We start from the raw sequence: 20,967 nt of genomic DNA, 5'->3' as shown, positions 1-20,967 counted from the left end.
CATTAAGCCACACGACATCTAGGCAGAAGAGAGCAAACTCAGAGAAAATCACACAGCATGTGGCTACTTTAACTCAGCGTTTAATATGAATAAGCTTCTTAGCTCTCCTTTTCAAGTTTTCTTTTTTAAATCCCGAGTAACTTTGCAGAGGGCATCACGAAAATGTGGGAGACTTTGGGATGATAACTAACGTGTGGTACCAAGAAGAGGCAAAAGAAAAAGATCAAAGAGTCATTTCTCTAGGCTGGGTGGTACCTTGGCACTGAATCCTGGGAACAGATGCTGGCTGATTTGAATTAAAAAGGAGCAGGAATAGCCAAAGATAAGAAATAATTGGCTAAAAGATACAAAGCCGTACTTTTGACTGGGGACAATACAGTTTTCCAAGCAGAGGTTAGAGTAAGTGACTTAACAAAAAATAATAACCTCAAGGAAAACTAGGAGAAGAGAAGCATTGCTAAATATCTTTCCCCTGAAGTTTGAATTAAGACACGGTCAGCGAAGAAGAGACCCTTTCGAAAGCCTCAGCAGGATAAATCAATCTAGTGGAGGTCTTTGTGTTCCCGGAGAATGATGTCAGAACCCATCCCAGGAAGAAGAAAGAGATGTTTGCTCCAAAGGTCACTTGAGAACTATAAAGATAAATGCTATTTGTAATGACTTGAAAAGGCTTCCAGGAAGGAGAGAAGTCAACTAACTGTTTTAGAATCAACGGAAAAGGAAAAACTCTCCTGGCTGAAAACTTTCAGACGGTCCTTTAGACATTCTTGAAAGTCTGTGAAACTTTGAGGGGAAAGAATCCAAGAGTATGATTATGGAAAATTTATGTTATATCCTTTAACTGTTAAAAGTAGGTTGTATGTTGACACATGTGTTGGTCATTAAAAAATAATTGAAAAGGCTCTGGCAGTAAGAAGTCAGGGACTAACAATCCCTCCACCCTGGTTATTAATTGACCCTGAGAGTCCTTAGGTCAACCAGATATTCATAGTGCAGTGAGATATCTGGGTATATAGAGTTAAAAACACTAGCTTGTGATCCAGGAGACCTGGGTTCACACTTCAGCTCCATTACCTTCTTTTTTTTCTTTCCTTCTTTGTCTCTCTCTCTCTCTCTTTCTTTCTTTCTTTTTTTCTGGCTGTGTCTCGCGGCTTGTGGGAGTTTAGTCCCCCAACCAACCAGGGATCAAACCTGCGTCGCCTCCTGCAGTGGAAGAACAGAGTCTTAACCACTGGACCGCCAGGGAAGTCCCTCTTTTTTTTTTTTTCTTCTTATTGAATAAAAGATTCTTTAAATTCTGTAGTGCTTTATAATTTTCAAAAATTTCACACACATGATTTCATATAATCTCACAATAACCATTTTTTCCCCTACTCCTACCTTGTCCCTCTCCTCTTCCTTCTCCCCACTGGTAACCACCAGTTTATCTCTATATCTGTGAGTCTGCTTCTTTTTTGTTGTATTCACTAGTTTGTTGTATTGTTTAGATTCCATATATATAAGTGATAGCATACAGTATCTGTCCTTCTCTGACTTATTTCACTTGGCATAATGCCCTCTGAGTCCATCCATGTTGCTGCAAATGGCAAAATTTCATTCTTTTTTTATGGCTGAGTAGTATTCCATTGTGTGTATATACCACATCTTCTTTATCCATTCATCTGTTCATGGACACTTATGTTGCTTCTGCACCTTGGCAATTGTAAGTAATGCTGCTATGAATACTGGGGCACATGTACCTTTTTGAATTAACGTTTTTGTGGGGGTTTTTTGGATATATACCCAGGAGTGGAATTGCTGAGTCATGTGGTAGTTTTATTTTTAATTTTTTTTTTTTTTTTTTTTTTTTTTTGCGGTACATGGGCCTCTCACTGTTGTGGCCTCTCCCGTTGCGGAGCACAGGCTCCGGACGCGCAGGCTCATCAGCCATGGCTCACAGGCCCAGCTGCTCTGCGGCATGTGGGATCTTCCCGGACCGGGGCACGAACCCGTGTTCCCTGCATTGGCAGGAGGACCCTCAACCACTGCGCCACCAGGGAAGCCCTATTTTTGATTTTTTGAGAAACCTCCATACTATTCTCCACAGTGGCTGCACCAATTTACTTTCCCATCAACAGTGTACCAGGGTTCCCTCTTCTCCACATCCCCACCAATATTTGTTATTTGTGTTCTTTTTGATGATAGCCATTCTCATAGGTGTGAGGTGATATCTCATTATGGTTGTGATTTGCATTTTCCTGATGATTAACGATGTTGAACAACTTTTCATGTGCCTGTCAGCCATCTGCGTTTCATCTGTGGGAAAATGTCTATTCAGTTCTTCTGCCCATTTTTTAATTGGGTTGTTTGTTTTTTGGTGTTGAGTTAGTTATATGAGCTGTTTATATATGTTGGATATTAACCCCTTATTGGTCATACCATTTGGAAATATCTTGACCCATTCAGTAGGTTGTCTTTTAGTTTTGTCGATTTTTTCTTTTGCTGTGCAAAAGCTTTTAAGTTTAATAGGTCCCATTTGTTTACTTGCTCTTGTTTCCTTTGCTTTAGGAGATGGATCCAACAAAATATTGCTGCAATTTATGTCAAAGGCTGCTCTGCCTATGTTTTCCTCTAGGAGTTTTATAGTATCCAGTCTTGCATTTAGGTCTCGAATCCATTTTGAGTTTATTTTTGTGTATAGTGTTAGGGAGTGTTCTAATTCCATTCTTTTACATGTAGCTGTCCAGTTTTCCCAGCACCACTTATTGAAGAGACTGTCTTTTCTCCATTATACATTCTTGCCTCCTTTGTCATAGATTAATTGACCATAAGTGTGTGGGCTTATTTCTGGGCTCTCTATTCTGTTCCATTGATCTATGTGTCTGTTTTTTGTGCTGGTACCAAACTGTTTTGATAACTGTAGCTTTGTAATATAGTCTGAAGTCAGGGAGCATGATTCCTCCAGCTCTGTTCTTCTTTCTCAAAATTTGGCTATTTGGGGTCTTTAGTATTTCCACACAAGTTTTAAAATTATTTGTTCTAGTTCTGTGAAAAAGGCCATTGGTATTTTGATAGGGATTGTATTAAATCTGTAGATTGCCTTGGGTATTATGGTCATTTTAACAATAATAATTCTTCCAGTCTAAGAACATGGTATATCTTTCCATCTGTTTATGTTGTCTTCAATTTCTTTCATCAGTGTCTTATAGTTTTCCAAGTACAGGTCTTTTATCTCCTTGCATAGGTTTATTCTGAGGTATTTAATTTTTTTTTGATGTAATCAACTCCATCACCTTCTAACAATGAGAACTGCTACACATCATTTATCCTTTCATAGTCATAGCCTCCTTATCAGTGAGGTGAAATAATGAGTGTTCCTTGTAGGGTTATTTTTTTTAATATTTATTTATTTATTTAGGCTGCAGCAGGTCTTAGTTGTAGCACATGGGATCCTCGTTGTGGCATGTTTTAGTTGTGGCATGTGGGCTCTTAGTTGTGGCATGCAGTCTTCTTAGTTGTAGCATGCAGACTCTTAGTTGTGACATGCAAACTCGTAGTTGCAGCATTCATGTGGGATATAGTTCCCTGACCAGGGGTCGAACCCAGGCCCCCTGTACTGGGAGCGCAGATTCTTACCCACTGGACCATGAGGGAAGTTCTCCTTGTAGGGTTATTTTTAAGTGAAGTCCCTAGAGTGGACACAGAGTAGGTGCTCAGTAGATGGCCTTGAATCTGTTGCACTTGAATCAACTTAGTAGCTAACTACATCGAGCACTTACTATGTGTAAGTGCTTTGTTCACACTGTCTGGGTCTTCCCAGTAGCCCTATGACCAGGGCAGGGATTGCTATCCCCTTTATACAGGTGAGAAAACTGAGGCTCAGAAAGGTTAAAGAAACTTGCTCATGGCACAAGCTAATGGGTAGTCAAGCCAGCCAGCCTGGCTCCAAGGCCTTGTTCTTACCTGACCTGATATCAGGGAGAGAGAGTGTGACTGGACTTACATCCCCTTCTACCTCTTTATTCCTATTATGACACAGGGAATGAGATGAGGAGGTTTTCCTCTCTCAGTAGCATAAATAGCTACTGACCTCATTCCAATAAGAAAAGTTAAAGGGAGTGGCCTTAAATATAAAAAGTACAGTCATAACTAACGTTTTATGGTCTAGGCAGTGTTCTAGATGCTTTATTATATGGAGTCATTAATTTTCTCAGCATTATGAGGCAGTTGCCACCATCTTTTCCACTTTGTGGAGACTCTAAGCAAACATGTGGTAGAACTTGGCTTTGGACCAGCAGTTGGAGCTCCAAGGCCACACTCACCATTACACCGCACAGCCTGTTAACCTCGGGCTTTCTGCAGTGAGCCAACAAGCAATTATTGGAGCTGCCCTGGCTGTGTATCGGGAGTGGGAGGGGCAATGTAGTTTCAGAGAGAACGGTAAACTGAAGTTGGAAGAAATATAATATTTACTGACAGCTTATACTTTAAGTGCACAGGGACATTTTAAGTTAATATGTCCTACCTAGGGTTCCAAGTCCTTGGACTTCACCAAAGATAATAGCAGGGGTCTGCGAGCTATTTTTAATATTTCAAAATGCTTATTAATATGTCACAATCACATAAAACATAGTCTTCATATATGGTAACAAAGTCTTAAAGAAGAAGACTTTTAGAGACAAATTTCATTTCTAGACCCGAGCAAGTTTTCAAGAATTCCTAACTCTCGAAACGAGTGAATTTTTGTCCTGTTAGAGTTGAAATAGACTTTACAGATGTCAGATTTGCCCTAATAGAGAAGATAACTCATTATCAAAGAGAATTCAACAAGACTTACAAACTTCAAGAAGGGATTTGCCGACAGACATGAAAGGCAATTTTAGCCATTTACTTAGATTTGCCAGTCACTGTCTGAGCAGAAGAGGCATTTTTCTGCCAACTGGTTGAAGCTTGTGCCAGTATGATCCTGCTGTTTCTTAATTGTCCTAAAAGCTGTAGCCAGCAATTTCCCTGCCAAGCCTGACCTCACTTTCATGTTTCTATAATATGCAGATCACAAAGCGTCCCATTCAGAGTGGGAAAATGAGAAATTACTTCCTTGTCTTTCCTCTCTTTGGAACTCACCACCTAATCTGTATATTGTCTCCCTGTAAAATAATACATCAATGGCCATCTCAAAACCTTGGGTACCATTTTCTTAAAAAAAAAAAAATCCTTGAGTACCATTTAATGTGTGATTAATCCTCATGGCAAACTTATAAGGTAAAGGAGGGGAAAACAGTGTTCCTCGGTTTCTGAGTAATTCAGTTTCTGAGTAATAAGCTAACAGAATTATGACTGATGGACATAAAAATCTCTGTGTGATGTATTTAGTTGCAAATTGCAGATGAAATATAGAGTAAACTCTCATTTTTATTAAAAAAAAGCCACATAAAAACTATGTGTGTGCACACATATGTACGTGTGTGTGTGTGTGTGTGTGTGTGTGTGTGTTTGGGGGGCGGGCTGTGAAGTCATGGCAAACATCTTGCAGCATACACTCTAGCATAATCATTGGTTACTTCCCAAGGTGGGGGTGAGTGCAAGGGGCTATAAATAAGGATGTTCACTTTCATATTTGTCTACCTCTGTATTGTTTTAATGTTTTACAATAAATATATTATTTTTATAAATTAAAAAATAATTCTAAAAAAGAAAAAAGTTTGAAGTAGATGATAAATGTCCCACACAATAGACAGCCTTATCTAGTTTATTCTGTTGGATTCATATTTTCAAGAATGATTTCAAAGAGATGTTGGGGACTTCCCTGGTGGCGCAGTGGTTGAGAGTCCGCCTGCCGATGCAGGGGACACGGGTTCGTGCCCCGGTCCGGGAGGATCCCACATGCCGCGGAGCTGCTGGGTCTGTGAGCCATGGCCACTGAGCCTGCACGTCCGGAGCCTGTGCTCCGCAGCGGGAGAGGCCACAGCAGTGAGAGGCCCGCGTACCGCAAAAAAAAAAAAAAAAAAAAAAAAAGATGTTGGAACAACCTGTCCCATCTCTGCAAGGAAATAGTTGCATGGTATCTGAGTCTTGTGAAAAAGCAACCTTCTGCTCAGCCCTTCTTGGAGGCTTTGCTCCTGAATAGAATGGAGATTGAGTTGGGATGATCAAAGGATTCCATTGACCATCTCTTTGGCTCCATGGAGTTCTTTGAGGAGCAAAATTTAGATTCCGAAAAACAGAATGCAGTCTTCATGATTTGTTTAGATTTTTGTAAAAGCCTTTGATAGGATTCCATAATAAAGGCAATTTGGGGATGAATAATTCGCATGGCAAAGTCCTTCCATCCCAGTAGGAATGTGACCAAAGAACTGTGGTATAGTAGAAAGAGGAAAACTTTGGACTTTGACAGAGTTACATGCAAATCCTAACTGCTGCTTAAGAGTGGCTTGGCCTCAGATAGTCTACCTAATTTCTGTGAAAGTCTCTTTCCTCTACTATAAAACAGAATAATACAAGGGTAAGGGGTTACATGTAAAGGGCACTGCACTATACCTGGCGTGTGGTAGGTGTTCTAGAAATTCGAGGCTCTCTAATAATAACTTTTTTAAGTGTAAATGGGCTTTAATCTATACTGATACTTATAGTGAACAAATAAGGGAACTTAGAACATGGATGCTCTTTTGACAGCCCCTAGGAGGATAGACAGGAAATGGCAATGGTTCTGTCCATGGTCTAGTTTCCTAGACCATTATGTTTCATTATGTGTCCTAGACCATTATGTTTCCTAGACCGTTATGTGTACATTTCGTTTCCTATCTGGCCAGATTAATCTATCACACTGTCTAAAAACTACTTGAAATATATGTCTTACTAAGGGCCGAAAGTGTCAACTCCACATATGAAACAACTAACATGCAAAAAGTAGAAAGTGACCCATTTGTAGACTTATTTGGGTTGTGTTTGCAATTGGAGGCATCTTGCTCTGCCATCTTCTCCAACATTCTGCATCAAATAGAGATGGCAAATCCTATTAAATTTCTCAGGGACATTTCTCTGATGACTAGACTTGGCCTTGGAAGGTGAAAATCAACCAAAGGAAAATGTCTTGACACGTATTGGATAAGAGGCAAACAGATGACTGAGGCATTTCAACATGACAAACTCAGAGAAAGTACTTGGGAAGAACTAAACCAAACCACATCTAGAGGATAATTGGTTGTCGGTTCTCCAACATAACCTTGGAAAGGCATCTGGGTGTCACTCCTTCAACTCATATTTGTGAGCAAGATGCCACATTAGGCCCCATGGGAGATTCAAAGATGATAAACATGGGTCTTGCCCTCTAAGAACTCACAGTCTTGTCACATTGCAGAAGACGCACAAGATCATCAAAGATTAAAATGTACTGGTTTTTATCTTCATCAAATAGCTTCCCTGGAGAATGTTTTCTGCTTCTATCATTAGCTGCCATGGGTGCTTTCGCATAGAAGAGAGCTCCATGTCTTGCCACAATCAAAGAAGATGCAGAAGAGGACCACAATGACCCTCTGTAAGACCACCACCCTGGAGCTGCAGCCTTGCTTCTTTATTTTCCATCTCCCTTCCGACAAGTTGATGCTGCTACTTCCAGCAGCATCACAGTCAGTCACTGATTTAGAGAAGTGACTTTACAACAACATGAGCAATATTGGAACATATCTGAAGGGAGCCTGGATCAAGAGTAGGAAGTTTTAGAATCCGTCCTTTCCTATCCCAGTTATTTTATTGTCTGGCTCCTTGAGTCTGAATTTTTCTCCCCAATCCCACTTGCTGCTGCTTCTCTCTAAATGCTGAAGACTTGCTCTCAGCTCTCCTTGTCCCAAGGCAGTTACACCATCTGATCTGCCCCCTTCAGGAACCACAAGTAGATCCTGAGAAAGTGGGGATCTTGGGTCCCCTGGGAGCCACCAGGGAGATGTTGACACTTCCTAGTCAGCACACCCCAAAGTTCTCCCCTGGACTCATTCCTCACAGGCATCAACTTCCATACTTTCTCTTGCTTTTCATAACTCTTCTGTAATGGCTGCCAGCACCTAAAGCCTGCACTCTTACTTCAAAGCCTGTGCCAGGTCAGTTTGAATTTAAATTACAATTTATTTAAGTGGACTGATAATCAGATCGTCTCTGTTCTCGTTGTGTCTCCATGGCCACAGGCATGACATTTCACCTCTCCAAGCTCCAGGTGACTGGATGGGAAAAACTCCATCATTGGCAAAGGCATGTTCACTGGGCACTCACATGCAAACATACACATATACACTCATTCTCAGTATGAGTTAGGAAGGTAGTTTGAATCCCAACCCCTCCGTTTACTAGCACATATAATCTGGGGCAAGTTATTTTTCTGAGTCTCAATGTGTTTGTCTGTGAAGTGGAGAAAATATCACCTCCCTCAAAGGGTTCTATAACGATGGAATCTTCTAGGCAAAGCACTTAGGATTGAGCCCAGCAGAGAGGAAGAGGAAGAACTTAGTAAATGTCAGTGTGCATCGCAAGCTCTCCTAAGGCTCCCTCCCCCCAATCTTCTCTTCTATCATTTTAACTGACTGATTCTTCAGGTTTTCCCTCTTTTTTTTTTTTTTCCCCCATTTCTGCTGAAAGTGATAGAGGTCTGGGAAGAGAGTGGATTTGTGTTCTTTAAATGTGCCTACTTACACTAATTAAGAAATGGCAGTGCTTGTACCCACATGCTTCTAGCCTTGGTGGCCAGAAGAGACGATATGATTAAACTGTGGAACTGGTCCTGAGGTTAACTGAGACTGTCTAACCATTTAAATCCCCACTTCATGAAAAATATTTTATTGCCATCACATCATATTCTTGCAAGGAAACGCCAACATCAACATTAGATGACTTCCTAAAAGTATTTTCTGAAATCTTGTTTTTGGTGAAAATTACACTGTAGGAAAAAATGTGGAGCAGTGTAATTTTAATAGCCCTTTAATTTTTTTTTTTGTTAAAATTTACTTTGGTTTTTCTGACTATTTATTCTAGAAAATTAGAAATTACAGAAAAATATTTGGAGTAGATTAAAATTAAAATTATCCATAATCATACTACCCCAAAACAAATATTGTTGGCTTTTTGGTATTTTCTTCTTTGCAAATGCTTTTATTTTAAAGTTAAGGACATTTTTGTATATGTAGTTTTGTGTCCTGTGAACATTTTATGATGCCAATAAAAAAACCGTTTAATAAACAGAAATCGTAAGATGTGTCATTGTCTCCAGATTTAACTAATTGCCTATTGTAAGCCATTTTGTGGTTGTTTTCAATTTTGTTGTTTTGTCTACCCTACATCCCGTCTCCTTTTTCCTCTTTGATTGTTAGTGATGCTAAATATTTTTATATGTTTATTCACCACTAATATTTACGAATTGTCATTTCTGAGAATTTTTCCGGTGTTGGGGGTGTTCATGGTCATTGTTGTCATCATATCATTTGGGGCCAAGAATGGTCAAGGCCAGGTTAGCACAGACACTTGGGTAGAAAAGAGAATCATAGGCTAGAACAGTATTTATCTTCCTGATACTGGCATTTTCCTGGGACCAGGTGGTATGGAAAATAGTTATTTTTGTTGCCAAGAAATCTGTTAGAAAGTTAGTTTGCAAGGACACCCAGGCCTGGTGTGGTGCCTGAAGCTGAACAAGAAGCTACCAAGTCGGGCTTCCCTGGTGCCACAGTGGTTGAGAGTCCGCCTGCCGATTCGGGGGACACGGGTTCGTGCCCCGGTCAGGGAAGATCCCACATGCCATGGGGCGGCTGGGCCCGTGAGCCATGGCCGCTGAGCCTGCGCGTCCGGAGCCTGTGCTCCGCAACGGGAGAGGCCACAACATTGAGAGGCCCACGTACCGCAAAAAAAAAAAAAAAAAAAAAAAGAAGCTACCAAGTCGTGAGACTTCTCAGGAGTCTGAGCTCAGCTAAGGGAAGGAAACCCTAGGAAGGATCATTAATGAAAGGAAAACAAACAAATAAACAAACATGGAATCTTTCTTATCTCTAAGGAGAAAAATCATTTCTCCAGGGAGGAATTAATTTTCTCCTAAGCCTTTACCTGTAGGCTCAGCTCAACTCTACTTGGAAATCTATAGCAGGCAGAGAATGGGGAATAAACATGATGCTCCAAACTTGGGATCGTGCCCCAACCAGGACCTCTCCAAGGCCACCTGCCTGCCAAGCTCACTGGTCACCAGATGGGACATATCAGGGAAGGCAATTGTAGCTTGAAGACAAGAAGGAATGTTGGCTCATTTTCCAATGATGAAAACTACTTATTTCACCTGCCACCCTAGAAAGACTGGGCTTTCCTGCAGCATATTTCCTGGCCTTGATGCTTGACGACCTCCACAACTTTGGGGCACAAGAAAACACTTGGTTGCATCTGTGAAGATATAACACTCTTGAAGTCAGAGATGAAATCTACAACTTCTTTGGAACTCTCACTGCAGGGAGCCTGTCCAAAGCTGTTGGACTAGGAATCAGCCAGAAGGTGTATTGCTTTGCTAGATGCCGGGTCTCTGGAGGGCTGGGTATCATTGAAGGGGAGGAAGTGGGCTGTAGCAAAGTCAGAGGCTAAGGATAGCATCAGACATAACTCAGCTCACATCACTGCCTCCTCAACGCCCTCCTCCCACCCCATATCACCTTGAGTAGAAGCCAGTGTTCTCATGATGTCCTCCAAGGCCCTCCATGGTTTGGCCCACAATCCCCCTTGTAACTCATGCTTTTCCTTTTCCTACTACTATTCAGGCCACTCTATGTTCAGTGACATAAAGGAGGTGGGCAGGGTGGGGGAGAGACAGTGCTGTACCCCCAGCATGAAAGAGCATGGCCTCACTTGAAGGTGAGGGCAAATCCTGACATTACTAACAGCTGGGTGCTCTCAGGTAACTGCACTCTGCATTCTCAGTAGCTGAAGGGCAAGTTTCTTTTTTTCTTTCTTCCTTCTTTCCTTCCTCTCCCTTTCTTTCTGCCACTCCGCGCAGCTTGTGGGATCTTACTTCCCCAACCAGGGATCCATCCCAGGCCTTTGGCAGTGAAAGCGCAGAGTCCTAACCACTGGACCCCCAGGGAATTCTGCAAGTTCTTTCTTAAAGGAAAATCCAAGTGGATTATTCCATGGCTGCCACTCTCCCCAAAGTAATTTTTTCCAGGAGTCTTTCCCCATCATCACCCCCCAACCTGCTGCCAATCATGTCTGGGCTGGATGTCCTAACCCTGTCCCTCCCAGCATCCTGGACTCCTGCCTCACTGCACATTCACACTGAGTGCAAGTGCCTGCTCCCTCTTCTCTGCCTCCCACTGGACTGAGGACAGCGGCTGTGTAATTTTATTCACCATTGTATCCCCAACCCTAAGATTTGGCATGTAGAAGACATTCAGCAGATGGCTGTTGAATGAAAATATAAATGAATAAATGATTACCAGCTGTTTCTATTCCCTTAACCTGCTGCAGAATTAATAAACTCATCTTGAACCCAGCAGATATATGAACATTAAGGTATCACTGAGGACTACCAGGCCAACCTTTCTGTACTGGTTGCCGTATTGTGCTTTTGCTGATTTATGCTAATAATTACTGCTACTTTGACTTTGGATTTGGTTGTAAAACGATAACATCACTTGAGAGAAAGCACCCACATTTCTAAGCATGGGGGACCCTGTTGAGGACATAGAACTTCAAAGGGCTTAGAAGACATTTCAATGTGCACACATATACACACACACACACACACACACACACACACACACACGCGCACACACACCACTTTGTAAACATCTAGCAGACCACACCTAGTAGAAAAATTCCATAATGAAATTTTTATCTCAAACCAATTAGCTCCAGACATTCCAACCCCGTGGCCAAGCCAAAGACGGCATCCTTGTAAAGATCTGAAGGAAAATAGGAGAGAAGGACCCATAGTTTCCCTCTAGCCCAGGGTATGTTTCTAAACCTTGGCTGTGCAACGGAAACCACTGGTGGGCTTTTAAAAATGCCAGTGCCCTGGCCATACCTAAGACCAATTACATCAGAGTTTCTGTGGCCGGGAACCAGAGAATGATATTTTTTTCCAGTGCCCCACATGCTTCCTCTGTGCAGTAGGCTTGAGAACCACTGCTCTGGAGTCTACCTTGTGCCGAATTCCCTCACAGAGCCCTACGGTGTGCCAGGCGTTGTACGAGGCACTGTCTTTCCCCTTAATTTGTTGATATAAAATTGTATTTCATCCATTTTACATGGACTGGCTTGCACCCTGGAAGGGAACCCAGTTTATAAGTCCTCATTATTTACTCTATACTGTCAGAGCACAGGAAGAATAAGAAAAAAATTGTGCATACTTGCTTAAACTAGCCCCTTAATGTCTGAAGACAGTCCTTTAGCTCAGTTTTTTTAAAAGAACATTGGAACTAAAGCCATTCCATAGATGAACTCTATGGAGTTTATTTATTTTTAAAATGTTTTATTTATTCATTTATTTATTTGGCTGTGTTGGTTCTTCGTTGCTATGCGCAGGCTTTTCTCTAGTTCTGGCCAGTGAGGGCTACTCTTCATTGTGGTGTGCGGGCTTCTCATGGCAGTGGCTTCTCTTGTTGTGGAACACAGGCTCTAGGCATGTGGGCTTCAGTAGTTGTGGCTCGCGGGCTCTAGAGCACAGGCCCAGTAGTTGTGGCGCACCGGCTTAGTTGCTCCATGGCATGTAGGATCTTCCCGGACCAGGGATGGAACCCATGTCCCCTGCATTGGAAGGCGGATTCTTAACCACTGCGCCACCAGGGAAGTCCCTGGAGTTTAATTTAGACACTTTAATTTACATGTGATGGGGTAAAAATTATGAATGTTTGGGAGATCACAGCATTCTCTCTCCACCTTTGTCCACTCAGCTCCTTAATTCTCCCTCACTTTCTGTGAAAAAATGGGGGGAAAATCCAACTCTCATGAGAAAAGCCATTAGTAAAGAACACAACCCTCCATCCTTAGGGTGCTTTGTGGGACTTGGGGGGTGAGTGGGACTCCTCTGGAGCCTTTGTAGAGCTACATGTGGAGAGAGAAGAGAGGGGAGCCAGGGACCAGGGCAACAGAGACAGGGCAGAAAAAAAAAAACTGCAAAGAATTTAGGGGTCCTAAAGATAGAAGAGGACAGGAGATTTTAAGGAATTTCGAAGAACTAGGTTTGGGGATCAGCTTAAATGTTTGTGAGAGAGTGAAGTGTAAAAACTAAAACTTCTGTGGGAATCATGCTACCAGCTCTCACCTCCCCTGGGCAGGACTGCAGAGGCCACGCCTTTATGGGAGTTACTCAGACATGCTCTGCGTGCGGGTCCTCGGCGTGGACTCTGACTCCTAACTCCCATCCCCTCCTCCCCAGATAACGAGGAGACACATCAGGAGTGACCACTGAGGCTCTCTGTCCTGCTTCCCAGGGAATCCTGTTCTTTCTCTGTTGCTCTGATTCCTCACCTTCTCATCTTCCTCTTTCTCACTCTCTCTGCTCATGCCTGCTTCCCACACACACTGGCTGCATCCTGGTATCGGTGTTGCCTAAACAGAGAGTTGCCCCAACATACATTGTAGTTTCAGATGTGGTCACGTATACTCCCATCTTCAAGGCTGTGCACAAATCAGACCCTTGTTTATTGAGCACATATTCACTGAGTGCCAGCTGCGTGTCCAGCGTGGCAGAAGGTAACAGGATAGACACAGTGACACATCCCTGGCCTCACAGAGCCTCTACTCTAGCAGGGGATGAGGTGTAATTTTAAAAGCAAGAGGGTTTTTTTGAGTATTACTTTCAATGTAGGGCAAGAATAGGGTGCACACTGCAAAGCCTCACAATCACAGAAAACTGCCTGAGGAAGTGACATTGAAGTTGAAATTGGTGATGCTAGAAAGGGTATTTTAGCAGGGAGGAAAAGTATGTTGGAAGCCTGGTAAGGAGAGCAAAGAGTACTCAAGGAACTAAAAGAAGTTCAGCATGCCTGGAGAATAGTGCTTGAGGGGAGGTATGGGGTAAGACGGTGACAGAGGTCAGGAAGGGCCAGGTCTGGGTTTTGTAGCCAGATTAAGGAATCTGAGCTGCATACAAGGGCAAAGCCCCCCCTGCAGCTGCACTGTCCAATAGTGTGGCTATTTTGGTGATGACTGGAATGCTGTATATCTGCTCCATTCAATATGGTAGCCACTAGCCTCATGTGGCTATGGAGTGCTTAAAATGTGCTAATTTAACAGAGGTACTGAATTTTTAATTTTAGTTAATTTAAATATGCAAATGTGGCTAGTGGCTACCCAAATTGGACAGCACAGCCCTACAGTGTTATAATCACATTTACACACATGTACATTTGTTGGCACACAGCACATGTACGGACACCTACGTAACGGAAATGGTTTTATATTTGCACATGATTATACACCCTCATACCTCAAGAATTCACATGTAGATACAGCTAGACACAATTGCATGAAACAGACCCTTACCTATTCTTATGGAAGGATAAGAACAATGAAAATTGAAATTGGAAAGAGTACATGGGTCAGTCTAAGGAGATTTGACACAGGAAGTATTGGAGCAAAAAGGATATGGGTGGGTCGGAAAATAAACCGAATTGGGGATGATATTATTTAACTGAAAACAAGAATAAAGGAAAGAAAATCCAGTGAGACCATCAGTGGTTTGGGAATCTAAACTTTGTTTCCTTTGTTCTTTTAATCACAAATGATGCACATCCTTCTAAGGCAAACTCGAACTATTAGGATGGTCATGATGACTGGGAAGAATTCCAAGGGACATAGAGTAGAGGAAGAAAGCACTTCTTAACAAGGATGACCTAATTCTCTAATTGACATCCATCCACCAAGAAAAATTTAGACACTCTGGTTTGCAGCAGAAATATTTATTTCAAAGTTATTAAAATTATATGAGATGGAATAGATGAAGTTCTAGCTATCAGAATTATTAGTTTACTTGAAAGCTTTACCATCCGATGGACTAGAATATTGCCTTTTTCCTTGTTGAAAAGGTAACTAAATTCTACACACATGAACTAAACAATAACTCCTCCATCTAATAAGTGGTATAATGCTTACGAGCTGGAGATGTTATGATTTGCTTTCCAGTGCTCATCTCATCCACCTAAGTCTCTGGATGGCTACCCTTTACAAATACTGGCCTTGCAGTTCTATCAATGTGCTATGCTCCTTCCTGCCTCTGAGTCTTTGCACATGCTGTTCCCCCTACTTGAAACACTCTTCCCAATCTCTTGCTAAGTTAGCTTATGCACATCCTTTTGGTCTCAACTTACACACCACTGCCTCGGGAATGTCATCTCCAATCCATCCCAACTCTCCCAGATTAGATCAGTTCTTCCTCTTTCATGTTATCATAGCATCCCATTCTGCTCTTTTATAGCACATTTCCCAGTTATAATTACTTAATTTTGTCATTATTATTATTATTTTTTGGCTGCTTTGGTCTTCGATGCTGCGTGGGGATTTTCTCTAGTTGCGGTGAGCGGGGGCTACTCTTCGTTGCAGTGCACAGGCTTCTCATTGCGGTGGCTTCTCTTGTTGTGGTGCACGGGCTCTAGGCGCGCAGGATTAAGTAGTTGTGGCACACGGGCTCAGTAGTGGTGGCTCACGGGCTCTAGAGCGCCGGCTTGGTAGTTGTGGCATAGGGGCTTAGTTGCTCGGCGGCATGTGGGATATTCCTGGACCAGGGCTCGAACCCGTGTCCCCTGCATTGGCGGGCGGATTCTTAACTACTGCGCCACCAGAGAAGCCCTCATTTGTGTCATTATTGGCACAAATTTAATTTAATTTTATCTTGTCCTCAGGATTGTTAGTTCCATGAGGTCAGATATTGTAATCTGCCTTATTTGTCATTTACTTTGTCCGCAGAATTTAGTACAGGTCCTGGTAAATAGTAGATGCTCAATAAATATTAATTAAATGTTCAGTACATGAATGACTGTATTTAAATTTCTTCACTTTAGATTTACTTATCTAATTCCTCCCTCCCTTCCTTCCATCTTGCTGTATCGTAAATGGCATCATTATATATTCTATACAAAGGTAAACAAGTAGAAAGAAACCCTAAGCCCTGTACATGGTTGATTAACTCTAATATTCCTTGTTCAGTTCCATTTAAGATCTGATAGACCATCTGGTGGTAAGTCATTAAGCTGCAGCAGCTATAAACATGTTCAGTCCCAGCATGAACCTGGTCTGACATCCAACCAGTCTTCTGGACGTCGCAGAAATGCCTCCATCTATTTCAGAACTGTGCTTACTAAAGAAAGACACTGTGCTACATTTATGGGACACTGAATTTCCAGATGCCTTTCATCAATAGAAAATACACATTCTCTTTTTACCTGAAGGAAAGAGTGATGTGACTGGCTGTGAATTTGGGAGTGAAGGAAATAAGATGGCTCTCAGAGAATTATTTTAATCAGAAATGTGCTAACTTATCTTAGAGAGAATGGCTTGCAGACAATTAGCCTTGATTTTAATAATAATTATGGAAAAATTTTAAATACATGATGGTCAAAGGGGATTAATCAGAGGTGGGGACAGAAAGGAATCAACAGACACCAATAAAGGAGGTGTTTGTTGTCCTCCCACAACAGATCTTGAGGAGCTATAGTTGCATTGGCGGAACCTTTTCCTCCTGGAGAGAGGGTTGATCAGCTATCTACATCCATTGAGATTAAACATCTATTTCATCTAACTCCTTGTTTTGAATCCAATCACTAAGCTACCTTAATTTGATTCCTTACATATGTCTTATGTATGTCTGTCTACTGGGAGAGAGTATGTTGATCTTGCCCATATGCGCATCCCTTTTGGCCTAACAGTTCCATTTCCCATTGGAAAGACATGCATTGGTACATCAGTCTTGGGAACTTCGTTAACCTGAGTCCTCCCCCCGAGAGGCGCATCCTCTACTCCAGGTGTTGAGAATCAGGTGGCAGAGCATGGACAGCTGAGGCCAGCCCTAAAGCCTGGTGCATCCACCACAGTGCTGCCCTGGCAAGCTTCCCGAAGAGTCCCCTCGCCTCTCCCCTCTCCTGGCAAAGCTCCAGCCTTGCCCCCACACGATTTCTGTCCAAATTTCAAACGGAGACTGGAGGAAGTGAAATGTCTGTTAAAACTGGCACACTCTCTTGGAGACCCTTTTGAAGATTTCAATTATGAGACATGAAATTCAAGTCATACTATGGTGATGAGAACTAATGCCTCAGGAAAGTAAATGAAAATTGGGAGGAGGACAGGAGAAGGAAGGTGGAAGGAAAGAAGAAGGGGCTAATATCCCCATGTGAGGAGCTAAGGAGACAAAAGACACTGTGTCAGAGTTGAGGAGAAATTTGGTGGCATATAAGGAAGTTACATGAATAAGCAATAAAAGAGGTAAAAGTGAGTAACTATACTGTGATAGATACATAGATGAAGAAGGAACTAAAAATAGTAACATAGTAACTACATTGTAGTAGATAAATACATGGACTGAGAAAGTAAAATGAATCAAATCCAGCTTTATCCTAGCAGGGGGCCAATAGATCATGAAAGTAGAAGCATGTATTTAGAGATCTAGGGGTAAACACAAAGTATAGCTTTAAAAGTTCTAAGTGGTTACCTCCGGAACTGTGACTGTATAAGAAAGGTTGGGGCAAAGGAAATTTTTTTATATGTTATTATTTGATTTTTGATCATGTGTAGTTTTTTGATTCATTCATTCAACAAATATTTATGAAGTACCACCTATGTACTAAGGCAGAGTCTAGGCACTGGAAATACAGCACTAAACACAGATAAAAAATCCTGCCCTCAGAAACATAGTAGAGGAGACAGAAAATAAACAAGTAAAATATATGGTATGTCATACGATGTTAGGTGCAATCGAGAAAAATAAAGCTCTTTTATATCAGGTGAGAGATTTGAACACAGACAGGAAGGAGGTAAGAGAGGGAACCATGTGGATTCCCGAGGGAAGAGTGTTGCAGGCAGAGGGAACAGCCAGTGCAAAGGCCCTGGGGTCGTAGTGCCTAGTGAGTGTGAAGAACAGCAAGAGGTTAATGTAACTGGAATGGAGTGAGTGAGGAGACGCGATCAGAAGAGACAGTGGTGGTGGAATGGGGGGAGGGACACACTGTATAAGGCTTTGTAGCTATAGTCAGATTCTGACTTTTACTCTGAGTGAAGTAGGAAGCCCATTGAAGGTATTTGAGCAGAAAAGTAACATGTAACAAGGGTTTGTTTTTTTTAAATTATTCTGACTTTTTGTGAATTGGCTTTTTGGAGATAGTCAGGGGAAGGAACAAAGGGACAAATAGGAGGGTGAACAGTTGAAAAAAAATTGCTATAAAGAAATGCAGTGGTAAAAAAAAAACCTCTCCTCCTAATCTATCATTTAATAAAAAGGTATGTTTTCTCATTTTTAACATGTCAATGTCTATAAGTATCTTTCATGACACAGTGGAAGAACTTTCTATAGTTGCCCTTGGAGGTTCTTTCAACATGCTTGCTCTCAGTGGTCATCCATCTTCCCCCAGTGCGCCTGGGGAGGGGTTTCTAGAAGTTGGAGACTTGATCAGCTCCTCAGATATCCCAACCTCCTCCCTTGACTTTGAGTCGTAGATATCTGTCTCTGTGGTTCCCAAACCTGGCTGAACATCAGAATCACATGGGAGAGCTTTTTACAAATGTAGACTCCTGGGCCGTCCTCCCAAGAGATTCCAAATACTTTGGTTCAAGGTGGGATCTAGGCAGGGATGCACCAGGCGCTGGGTGTCGGGAGTGGTACACCGAGGTGTAGAAGGTGAGTGGGAGCATTGTCTCTAGAGAATTAAAGAACAATAATAGAACCAACAAAAAGTCAACCTGCTTTTTATTACCACCATGTGCTGACAGCTCCAAACAACGTCAGTGAGAAAATATCTCTCCTCCAAAACCTTGTTTTGGTCTAAGTTCTCAGCACTTGCTGTTGAGTTTAAGTAATATTTACTCAAGCTTCAAACTGCACATTTTTATTACTTACCCTTTAGTAAATGTCGTATTCTGCACGCATATTAATTTACTGAACTCCCAGTGATACAGTCTGCCCCCAACACACAGTCTCACCTACACATGCTCATTTCCAGAGAAGATTTTTAACGGTTGGAGTCCGAGGCTTGCTTTGGGTTCAGTTCATGTCTCCAACACCAATAGTTCATTTACCTGCATTTATTCAGAATAAGTAAGAATCACTCATGGTAATCGCCTGAGTTAAGACAAAGAAAAAGAACCTGAGTTACATCAAATTTGCCATTCTATGTAATCACCTGGAGTTTTTATTTGTATTTCAAATTTCAAATGGTGAAATAGAGTGTAAATTATGAAGTACAACATGCTATTTTGGAATGGGAAAATTTTATTCTGTATGTGAAACTATTCTATTGAATAATATTTTAAAATTGAAAGTTATTCTTTCTAATTAACTATAAAATAAAAATGAGTCAAGAAAGTAATGCTATTTTATATATAACATTATTTTTAATTTTATTATATATACATTATGTATAACATATATTACATATAATATGACTTTTATATATGTTATATAACATAATCAGTTATTGTTGATTATTACATAACTACTATTTAAATAATTTTGTCACGTAGAGGAGGGAGATTTTTATCTGCTCCAGGTGTCAAATGTGCTAGATTCATCGTTGGATCTCGAGGTTTATCTCTTAAAAGTTCCCCAGGTGATTCTCAGATGCAGCCAGATGCGGGAACCACCACCTGTAGCATGTGTATCACTTGTTCTGACTCTTTTTCTATATTCCCCATCCTCCTTCGCTACACTCACTCAACCCCCTGTTTTCACTACATTAGGTCCACCGAGGACTCTAGATGAAGGGGTGCTAATTAGAACTCTTGGTGCTTCTAGGCAGTGGTGTGCTGGAAAACACTTCACAACCAGCTCTCTGGGGGATTTATAACATTTACGGATTTCCCCAGTGTAAAATACCGCGAACCACCAATGAATCTCAGCCTCTGTGGGAAGTTCCCGCAAATTTAACAGCCATCTCTCACAAGCTTGTAGGAGTCAACTGCAGCACACCACTGCCCCCAGGGGTTCCTAAGACATTCTGCTAGAAGGATAATGGATGCCCAAGGAAGAGTGTTGTTCATTGTTTAGAAACGATAAAGTCTCGGTTTTCTGGATCCTTTCTTAAATTTGTGAGTTCATCTTTTAATTTAGACTACTCTTACATACACTCTCCCAACAAGGGTCAAGAATAACAACCCTCCATGTTCCTTTCTGTATCCACTTTATGTGACACATGACAGCCCCATATTCAGAAGCATGTGGGGATGAAAAGTTGACTGGCTAGCAATCTGTTGTGGCAGCCCACAGGCTCTTCTTTCTCCCCCTAAGTTTCTAAGTAACGCAGAGAATTTATGCTGCTTCCTCCATCCCCAGCCAGCCTGCTCTTTCATATAACTCAGTTTAAGCCTTTTTTCATTCCCTTTTTTTTTTTTTAATCTGTATACTGGCTTAAGTGATTTACTTTCCAATTGTGAATTTCTCTTTCCTATAGATTCTTGCTTCTCTTCATTAAGTCTTTCCTCATTCTTCCCTCTTGGAAGGAGGTGCTAAGAGATGAGGCACATTCCCATCCTGATTTTGAAGCATAAGCCGTATCCAAGGAGACCTGGGTCCAAGTCCCAGCTCTTTCCACTTACCTGAAGTGAGACCATTTACCCACTCCGAACCTCAGGGTAGTCGCTACCTCTTAGGGTTGTTGTGAGATTTAAATGAGATTATACTAGCAAAGTGTATTGCCTGTGTCTGAAATATAGCTTCAGCAAGTGCTATTATTCTTCGAATTACCTTGATAAGTATTAATGTAATTAGTCCCCTAGACTTTCCAGTTACCATGAGAATGAATAGCTGAGATGCTGATGTTCAGTGAGATACAT

At 41.6% G+C, this 20,967-nt stretch overlaps 2 long non-coding RNA genes across 2 annotated transcripts in view; one reads left to right on the top strand and one right to left on the bottom strand.

The window, feature by feature from the left end:
* LOC137208441 (uncharacterized) overlaps positions 1–20,967 on the top strand; it is a 158,635-nt gene that overhangs the window by 95,659 nt on the left and 42,009 nt on the right. The gene's annotated exons all lie outside the window — the stretch shown is intronic.
* Positions 12,425–13,592, bottom strand: LOC137208440 (uncharacterized). Its single transcript, XR_010935638.1, has 2 exons — positions 13,462–13,592; positions 12,425–12,738 (listed from the first exon to the last, which is right to left on the bottom strand). It is a non-coding gene; the product is annotated as an uncharacterized lncRNA (long non-coding RNA).

This window comes from Pseudorca crassidens, chromosome 16 (assembly GCF_039906515.1).
Source record: "Pseudorca crassidens isolate mPseCra1 chromosome 16, mPseCra1.hap1, whole genome shotgun sequence".
NCBI classification, from domain to species: domain Eukaryota; kingdom Metazoa; phylum Chordata; class Mammalia; order Artiodactyla; family Delphinidae; genus Pseudorca; species Pseudorca crassidens.
Note: the sequence above shows the minus strand (reverse complement) of the source record. Positions and strands in the feature narration are given on the sequence as shown.